The sequence below is a fragment of the Entelurus aequoreus genome, linkage group LG18 (genome assembly GCF_033978785.1).
Source record: "Entelurus aequoreus isolate RoL-2023_Sb linkage group LG18, RoL_Eaeq_v1.1, whole genome shotgun sequence".
Taxonomy (NCBI): Eukaryota; Metazoa; Chordata; class Actinopteri; order Syngnathiformes; family Syngnathidae; genus Entelurus; species Entelurus aequoreus.
This window is the reverse complement of record NC_084748.1, coordinates 15,525,210-15,534,818: the sequence shown is the minus strand read 5'-3', so window position 1 is coordinate 15,534,818 and position 9,609 is coordinate 15,525,210. Positions and strand designations below refer to the sequence as shown.

Genomic DNA, 9,609 nt, shown 5'->3' with positions numbered 1-9,609 from the left:
ATCGTGTTTTTTGGGGAGGGTGACAAAAGAGAGAGAAGAAGCAAAGCGAGTGCAGATGCTGCGGGCCATGTGGGATCACTGGACACTTTAATGAGAATGAAAATCCAGTGACAGACATTAATCCCCCCCAAACCCCTACAAAACAGAATGGAGGGAGGTCTAAATTTAGGATGATTTCATACATGCTGGAATTTGGTGACAAGGAGTCTTCTCTAGACTAGCACGGGGGGGATTAGGATAACGTTATATTTTGTATAAATGAACTGTATAAGGTGACAATTTGTCTTCTCAGAGGCTTTGTAACAGCTGGAAATGACAGCTTGACTCTCTGCCTCTTAAGATATTTATCGCAAGTTTAATTCTTTGTCTCGTCTTTTTCAATAGTTTTCAATCGGCTGATTTGATGTAGTTCAGTACTGCAACGTTAGCACACAAAACCTCCTTCTGATCTTGTTTGCGTTGTCTTACGTGACTTTGGAAGAACATTGGTTAAGCTATAGCAGTGGTTCTCAAATGGGGGTACGCGTACCCCTGGGGGTACTTGAAGGTATGCCAAGGGGTACGTGAGATTTTTTTTAAATGTCTGTCAAAAAGAACTGTGAAAAGAAATGCAACAATGCAATATTCAGTGTTGACAGCTGGATTTTTTGTGGACATGTTCCATAAATATTGATGTTAAAGATTTATTTTTTTGTGAAGAAATGTTTAGAATGAAGTTCATGAATCCAGATGGATCTCCATTACAATCCCCAAAGAGGGCACTTTAAGTTGATGATTACTTCTATGTGTAGAAATCTTTATTTATAATTGAATCACTTGTTTATTTTTCAACAAGTTTTTAGTTATTTTTATATCTTTTTTTCCAAATAGTTCAAGAAAGACCACAACAAATGAGCAATATTTTGCACTGTTATACAATTTAATAAATCAGAAACTGATGACATAGTGCTGTATTTTACTTCTGTATCTCTTTTTTTCAACCAAAAATGCTGTGCTCTGATTAGGGGGTACTTGAATTAAAAAAACATCCACAGGGGGTACATCACTGAAAAAAGGTTGAGAACCACTGAGCTATAGAATAAGTACCAGAAAAATTCCAAACGAGTAGCAGCTCCCAAGAATTGTGAAAAGAGGATGCTGGCAGACAGGAGTGAAATATGTCAGTGTTCCTGAAGAAAACTTAGTGGTAGAATCTCAAAAAATCGGAATAAACGCAACACCAGAAAGATACCAGGAGATATCCAGGATATCGCAAAAAGCCGCTGCCTGACCAGGGCTCAGAAAATCTGCAGAGACTCCTCCCACCCCCACCAGGGACTGTTTTCACTGCTGGACTCTAGAAAGAGGTTCCGCAGCCTCCGAAGCAGAATTTCCAGGTTCTGTAACAGCTTCTTCCCTAAGGCCGTAAGACTCTTGAACGCATCATAATAATCCCCTCAATTCCCCTCAAAAATGGATTAACTCGCTGGAATATAAAGACAATATAACATACATCCATAAACGTGGATGCCTATGCAAAAGTGCAATATATTCATCTGTACGGTAATCTATTAATCTATATCTGCACCTTATTGTTTTTTTATCCTGCACTACCATGAGCTAATGCAACAGAATTTTGTTCTTATCTGTACTGTAAAGTTCAAATTTGAATGACAATAAAAAGGAAGTCTAAGTCTGGTCTAATATGGAAGTAGCCCTGAAAAAATCGGAGGGTAGCAGCTCGGCAGAATCGGGGAAGATCAGGGTGAAATATGACAACGTTAGCATACCAGGAGACGGCAGTAAAATATACCGGTGACTCTGAAAAAAATCAGGCACTAGAAGCTCAGAGGTTTGCGAGAAATGCAATACCGTGAAAATGCCAGGTACCCCAGAAAAAAATCGTACGGCAGCTGTGCGTTCATTTGGTCTTGAAATCACCAGGAGACAGCGTTAAAATGCGGAAATGTCTGGGTACATAAGGAAGAATGGCAAGTATTGGCTCGATCAGTCCTGAAATTGTACTAAACACTGCAGTGAAATACAAGAGTATCCGGGGAAAAATGGATGCCAGGAGACTTGAAATACAAGACTCTACAAGGAAAATTCAGAGTATTGGGGAATATGTATCCATTCAGTCATGAAATTGCCCCTGACACCAGGAGACAGCGCTGTCAGGAAACATGATACAGGCGAGTCTTTAGAGAAAAAACAAGATGATTGCGGCTCCAAAAACCGAGATAAATGCAATAAGGTCAGATGACGTGAAATACGAGAGTCTAAGGGAAAAAATCGAGAGGAAGAAAACTTATAATTGGAAGACATGAGCACTACAGGATGCTAGAAGATGGCAGTGAAATAGTGGAGTGTCCCAGAAAAAGATCAGGTGGTAGTGGTTCCAAAAATCGGAGGAAATGTGACACTGAGACGTGAAATATGGAAGCCATTCTGAAAAAACTCAGTAGGTAGAAGTCTCAAAAATTGGGAGACGTCTGGGTGAAACAAAAGACTTAGATAAACGTTGAAATTATGAGAGTAAAAAATGAAATCATGAGATACAAAGTTATACTTATGAGATAAAAAGTACGATGTATGAGGTAAAAAGTCTAAATTTACAAACAAAGTGGAATTCATGAGATAAAAAAGTCAAAATTAAAAATTAAAAAATCGAAATTATAAGATAAAAACTTCCGAAATTGTGAGATAAAACCTCAAAACTATAAGATAAAAAGCCACGAGGGTAAATTCTACTTATAAGAGGAAAACATTTAATCTATGAGATAAGGTCGAAATTATATCAATCAAAATTATGAGATAAAAAGTAATTCATTTTATAATTTTGATTGTTTAATCCCAAAATTATGACTTTTTATTTTATAACTTTTTCTTATCTCATAATTTCGATTTTTTTTTTTTTAATTATTATTCTCTGCATTTGACCCATCAGTCTTGATGAGGTGAGGGGAGCAGTGAGCAACAGCGGTGGCCACGCCCAGGAATCATTTTGGTGATTAAACCCCCAATTCCAACCCTTAATGCTGAGTGCCAAGCAGGGAGGTAACGGGTCCCATTTTTACAGTCTTTGGTATGACTTGGCCGGGGTTTGAACTCACGACCTACCGATCTCAGGGCGGACACTCTAACCACTAGGCCACTGAGCTGGTTGTGTAATGTTCTATACTTTCAATGGAACATATAAAATGTTGGTGTTGTTTACTTAAGTCAGTTTGTCTTGTGTGTGACTGCCATCATATTGCAGTCTACACATATCTCTTATGTGTGACTGACATCTACTGGTCACACTTATCATTACACCATGGACCAAATAAAATAGCTTCGAGGTCGGTAAGCACAACCAAAATCATTCCGTACATTAGGCGCACCGGGTTGTAAGGCGCACTGTCGAGTTTTGAAAAAATGAAAGGATTTTAAGTGCCCCTTATAGTCCGAAAAATACGGTACTTTTTTGTCGTAAAATATTTTGTTATGTTTCATGTTGTGTTTGGGAAAATACAAAAGCGAAGAGCTCGCCGAGTCACACTTCATGTCGTCGTCTTTTTGAGAACCGGCGTCCTCTGCAGTGGACTTTTTTGGTTTGTTTTTTTGCCAGAGATACGTGTCACACCAACGTCCACGTCTCAGGAGGACGTACGCGTTTTGGGGAAAATATCGGCGCTACGCGACCGGACAAAAGACACTGGATGACATAACCGCCCTCACACACTTCCTGTGCTTTTGTGCTGGAACTCCTGCAAGGATCCCTCCTTCTGCTCCACGGACTCATTTCATGCATTTTTCACCGCGTCTCTGTCACAGTGCTGTGTTCCGATGCTGCTTTACATGCACACACACACACACACACACACACACACACACACACACACACACACGCACACACACACACAGTAACACACTCTGGGGTTGAGGATGAGTATCTAGGCCAAACATTATTATCAGTGTGTGTACTGGCTGGGCGCCCCCATGGGTGTGTTTCCATGGTGACCAGCATATAACGTAATACGCGGGGAAGTGCCTCGCTCCATCACACACACACACACACACACAGTCGTTGTGGGATTGTGATGGCCGATCAATACTTGCCGATCAGTCGTCGGGATTGCCATGACGACCACTTGAGGTCGTACGCTTACTGTGACACTGAGACCGCCTGCTACTTAACTTGACCTGCTTACTGCACACACACACACACACACACACACACACATTCACAGTCAGAGGGGTGTGAATGTCAACGTAAAGTTTCCGTTTTTAAAGGCGACAAAAGTAATTAACATTTTGTGTCAACTCACCAACCGTCATGTCCTTATTGTTGGTTTCATACCTGACACACAAAACATACATTGAAAGGATGTTTTACATTTACAATGTTTTACATTTATATATTCAAATAAAACAACATACACTATATTGCTAAAAGTATTTGGCCACCTGCCTTGACTCACATATGAACTTGAAGTGCCATCCCATTCCTAACCCATAGGGTTCAATATGATGTCGGTCCACCTTTTGCAGCTATTACAGCTTCAATTCTTCTGGGAAGGCTGTCCACAAGGTTGCGGAGTGTGTTTATAGGAATTTTCGACCATTCCGCCAAAAGCGCACTGATGTTGGTCGAGAAGGTCTGGCTCTCAGTCTCCGTTCTAATTCATCCCAAAGGTGTTCTATCGGTGTTCAGGTCAGGACTCTGTGCAGGCCAGTCAAGTTCATCCACACCAGACTCTGTCATCCATGTCTTTATGGACCTTGCTTTGTGCACTGGTGCACAGTCATGTTGGAAGAGGAAGGGGTTCCCACAAGGTTGGGAGCATGGAATTGTCCAAAATGTTTTGGTATCCTGGAGCATTCCATTATTCCTCCTCCACCAAATGTCCCACTCGGCACAATGCAGTCAGAAATATAGCGTTCTCCTGGCAACCTCCAAACCCAGACTGGTCCATCAGATTGCCAGATAGAAAAGCGTGATTCATCAGTCCAGAGAACACCTCTCCACTGCTCTAGAGTCCAGTAGCGATGTGCTTTACACCACTGCATCCCACGCTTTGCATTGGACTTGGTGATGTACGGCTTAGATGCAGCTGCTCGGCCATGGAAGCCCATTCCATGAAGCTCTCCGCGTACTGTACGTGGGCTAATTGGAAGGTCACATGAAATTTGGAGCTCTGTAGCAACTGACTGTGCAGAAAGTCTTTGCACTATGCGCTTCAGCATCCGCTGACCCCTCTCTGTCAGTTTACGTGGCCTACCACTCAGTGGCTGAGTTGCTGTTGTTCCCAAACTCTTCCATTTTCTTACAATAAAGCGGACAGTTGACTTTGGAATATTTAGGAGCGAGGAAATTTCACGACTGCGGTTGTTGCACAGGTGGCATCCTATGACAGTTCCACGCTGGAAATCACTGAGAGCGGCCCATTCTTTCACAAATGTTTGTAGAAACAGTCTCCATGCCTAAGTGCTTGATTTTATACACTTGTGGCCGGGACAAGTGATTAGGACACCTGATTCTGATCATTTGGATGGGTGGCCAAATACTTATATAGTGTATATTACTAATTTAAGTCATCACTTCATAAATACATTATCCAATGACAAATGCCCCCTAGATATACTCAAAGGCAGGGGTCACCAACGCAGTGCCCGCGGGCACCAGGTAGCCCGTAAGGACCAGATGAGTAGCCCGCTGGCCTGTTCTAAAAATAGCTCAAATAGCAGCACTTACCAGTGAGCTGCCTCTATTTTTTAAATTGTATTTATTTACCAGCAAGCTGGTCTCGCTTTGCTCGACATTTTTAATTCTAAGAGAGACAAAACTCAAATAGAATTTGAAAATCCAAGAAAATATTTAAGGACTTGGTCTTCACTTGTTTAAATAAATTCATTAATTTTTTTACTTTGCTTCTTATAACTTTCAGAAAGACAATTTTAGAGAAAAAATACAACCTTAAAAATGATTTTAGGATTTTTAAACACATATACCTTTTTACCTTTTAAATTCCTTCCTCTTCTTTCCTGACAATTTAAATCAATGTTCAAGTATTTTTTATTGTTTTATTGTAAAGAAGAATAAATAAATTTTAATTTAATTCTTCATTTTAGCTTCTGTTTTTTCGACGAAAAATATTTGTGAAATATTTCTTCAAACTTACTATGATTAAAATTCAAAAAAATTATTCTGGCAAATCTAGGAAATCTGTAGAATCAAATTTAAATCTTATTTCAAAGTCTTTTGAATTTCTTTTAAAATTTTTGTTCTGGAAAATCTCGAAGAAATAATGATTTGTCTTTGTTACAAATATAGCTTCTTCCAATTTGTTATATATTCTAACAAAGTGTAGATTGGATTTTAACCTATTTAAAACATGTCATCAAAATTCTAAAATTAATCTTAATCAGGAAAAATTACTAATGATGTTCCATAAATTATTATTTTTTCAAAAAGATTCGAATTAGCTAGTTTTTCTCTTCTTTTTTTCGGTTGAATTTTGAATTTTAAAGAGTCGAAATTAAAGATAAACTATGTTTCAAAATTTAATTTTCTTTTTTTTGTGTGTTTTCTCCTCTTTTAAACCGTTCAATTAAGTGTAAATATCATTAATTATTAATAATAACATAGAGTTAAAGGTAAATTGAGCAAATTGGCTTTTTCTGGCAATTTATTTAACTGTGTATCAAACCGGTAGCCCTTCGCATTAATCAGTACCCAAGAAGTAGCTCTTGGTTTCAAAAAGGTTGGTGACCCCTGCTCAAAGGTAACTTAAGTTAGTTAGTTAGACACAGCTAGTAATTACTAGATAAATTAACTTGTTGCAGCAGCATGCAAACATTGACTCTGCTAAATATGTTTTATACGCTGATTAATACTTTACAACAAATACTTTTGGACCCAACATGACCGCCATACTTACCTTTTTGATTAGCCATGTGAGCTAGCAAGCTAGCTGCTCACAACTAGCGGTAGCCTTGCTAACCGAAATTCCAAAATGACGAAATAAAACACATATTTCAGTCGTAAATGAACAACCTAATGTACTAAAAGAGTTACATGAGCGTTAACGAGTGCCTATGTGGGGGCGGGAAAGCCAGTGAGCTACGTGACGACGCAACAGCCACCGCAATGCATTCTGGGGCTTGTAGTGCTACTGTTTAAAACGTGAACATTATAGAATAATATTAATATTTAATTACAATACAATACAATATATATTATTATATATCTTTTACATTTTCCACCTAAAAAAATTGAGTTTTTTAGGTGGAAAATGTAAAAGATATATAGGTATAATTATTTATTTATTTTTTTAAATTGTAAACACTGTTTTACGGAAGCCCGTTCCCGCCACTAAAAAAATCATTCCCCAATTGAAGTCATGACAATGATAAAAGTCGAAATTATGAGATAACAAGTAAAACATTTTAGATAGAAAGTCAAAGTTATCAGGTTAAAAGTCAAAATTATGAGATAAAAAGTCATAATTACATACACGTTGAGATTATGAGAGTAAAAATGTAATGTATGAGATAAAAAGTCGAAATAATGAGAGTTGATTGATTGATTTTGATCGATTGAAGTGAGACATTATGAGATACAAAGTTATAATTACGAGATAAAAAAGTCCCATGTATGAGGTAAAAAGTCGAAATTCAGAAACTAAGTGGAATTACAGATAAAAAGTCGGAAAAAAATAAAAATAAATTTTTTTTAATTAATTAAAAAAAGAGATAAAAAGTCGAAATTATAAGACAAAAAGGTCCGAAATTGTGAGATACAACATCAAAACTATAAGATAAAAAGCCGCAAGGGTAAGTTCTACTTATCAATCAATGTTTATTTATATAGCCCTAAATCACAAAAGTCTCAAAGGTGAGAGGAAAACATGTAAATGATGAGATAGTCGAAATTATATCAATCAAAATGATGAGATAAAAACTCATTCAATTTATCCATCCATCCATCCATCCATCTTCTTCTGCTTATCCGAGGCCGGGTCGCGGGGGCAGCAGCTTAAGCAGGGAAGCCCAGACTTCCCTCTCCCCAGCCACTTCGTCCAGCTCCTCCCGGGGGATCCCGAGGCGTTCCCAGGCCAGCCGGGAGACATAGTCTTCCCAACGTGTCCTGGGTCTTCCCCGTGGCCTCCTACCGGTCGGACGTGCCCTAAACACCTCCCTAGGGAGGCGTTCAGGTGGCATCCTGACCAGATGCCCGAACCACCTCACCTGGCTCTTCTCGATGTGGAGGAGCAGCGGCTTTACTTTGAGCTCCCCCCGGATGGCAGAGCTTCTCACCCTATCTCTAAGGGAGAGCCCCGCCACCCGGTGGAGGAAACTCATTTCGGCCGCTTGTACCCGTGATCTTGTCCTTTCGGTTATAACCCAAAGCTCATGACCATAGGTGAGGATGGGAACGTAGATCGACCGGTAAATTGAGAGCTTTGCCTTCCGGCTCAGCTCCTTCTTCACCACAACGGATCGATACAGCGTCTGCATTATTGAAGACGCCGCACCGATCCGCCTGTCGATCTCACGATCCACTCTTCCCTCACTCGTGAACAAGACTCCGAGGTACTTGAACTCCTCCACTTGGGGCAGGGTCTCCTCCGCAACCCGGAGATGGCACTTCACCCTTTTCCGGGCGAGAACCATGGATTCGGACTTGGAGGTGCTGATTCTCATCCCAGTCGCTTCACACTCAGCTGCGAACCGATCCAGCGAGAGCTGGATCGGTTCGCAATTCAATTTATCGCCTCATAAATTCGATGTTTTAATTCCAAAATTACGACTTTTTATTTTATAATCTCTTTATCTCATAATTTCGTTTTTTTGTTTGTTTTTTTTATCGCATTTTTATCTCATGATTTCTCACTTCTATCTCATTATTTCGACTTTTCATCTCATAAATTAAATTTTTACTCTCATAATCTCAACGTTTATCTAATTATGATTTTTTTATCTCATAATGCTGATTTAACATTGGGGAATGTTTTAGTTTTAGTTTTTTGTGGCGGAAAGGGGCTTGCATACTGTTGAGCACTTATCTGTATTGAACCACATGCCTTCACGGTACTTACAATAGTAATGGTACTAACGACCATTGATTCTTTCAGAGAGGTATTCATGTAACAATGTTTATTATGATTATGATGGTTGTAGTTTTTCATACATAGGGGCTGAGATTATTCGGGGCGCTGGGGTCAAAATATTAGGAACAGCTGTCAATGTGTTACATTGCAAAACAAAAATCAAACATATAACATACTGCAATTGCAAGTTATATCCAACCGACATGAACATGTAGAGCGTGAAGTTTTGAGCCAGTGTGCTGAGAAGCATCCTTTGTGACATTCTGCAGAGAGGTTGCTAGGCAACCTTTGGCCTTGCCGACAGGAAGTGATGTCACACTTGCCATAGAATAAGACAACAGACTCACTGCAAAATGATACATGCAGTCACACACACACATGCTAGCAGGAATAATGAATGATAATCCGTCCAAAGGGGTTAAAACAAATTAATCTTCTTGTGGTCATCTGTGCATCCATTAATGGTGACCTTGCTTCTATACATGCATCCAACATGCACTAAGCTGACAAGGTGGAGGAACACAAACACATCTGC

General features: G+C 39.4%; 1 long non-coding RNA gene across 1 annotated transcript; it reads right to left on the bottom strand.

Annotated features, from left to right (window-relative positions):
- Positions 1-4,080: 4,080 nt before the first annotated feature.
- LOC133633854 (uncharacterized) lies at positions 4,081-7,095 on the bottom strand. The gene is made up of 3 exons (XR_009821844.1): positions 6,903-7,095; positions 4,290-4,321; positions 4,081-4,171 (listed from the first exon to the last, which is right to left on the bottom strand). It is a non-coding gene; the product is annotated as an uncharacterized LOC133633854 (long non-coding RNA).
- Between the last annotated feature and the right edge of the window lie 2,514 nt (positions 7,096-9,609).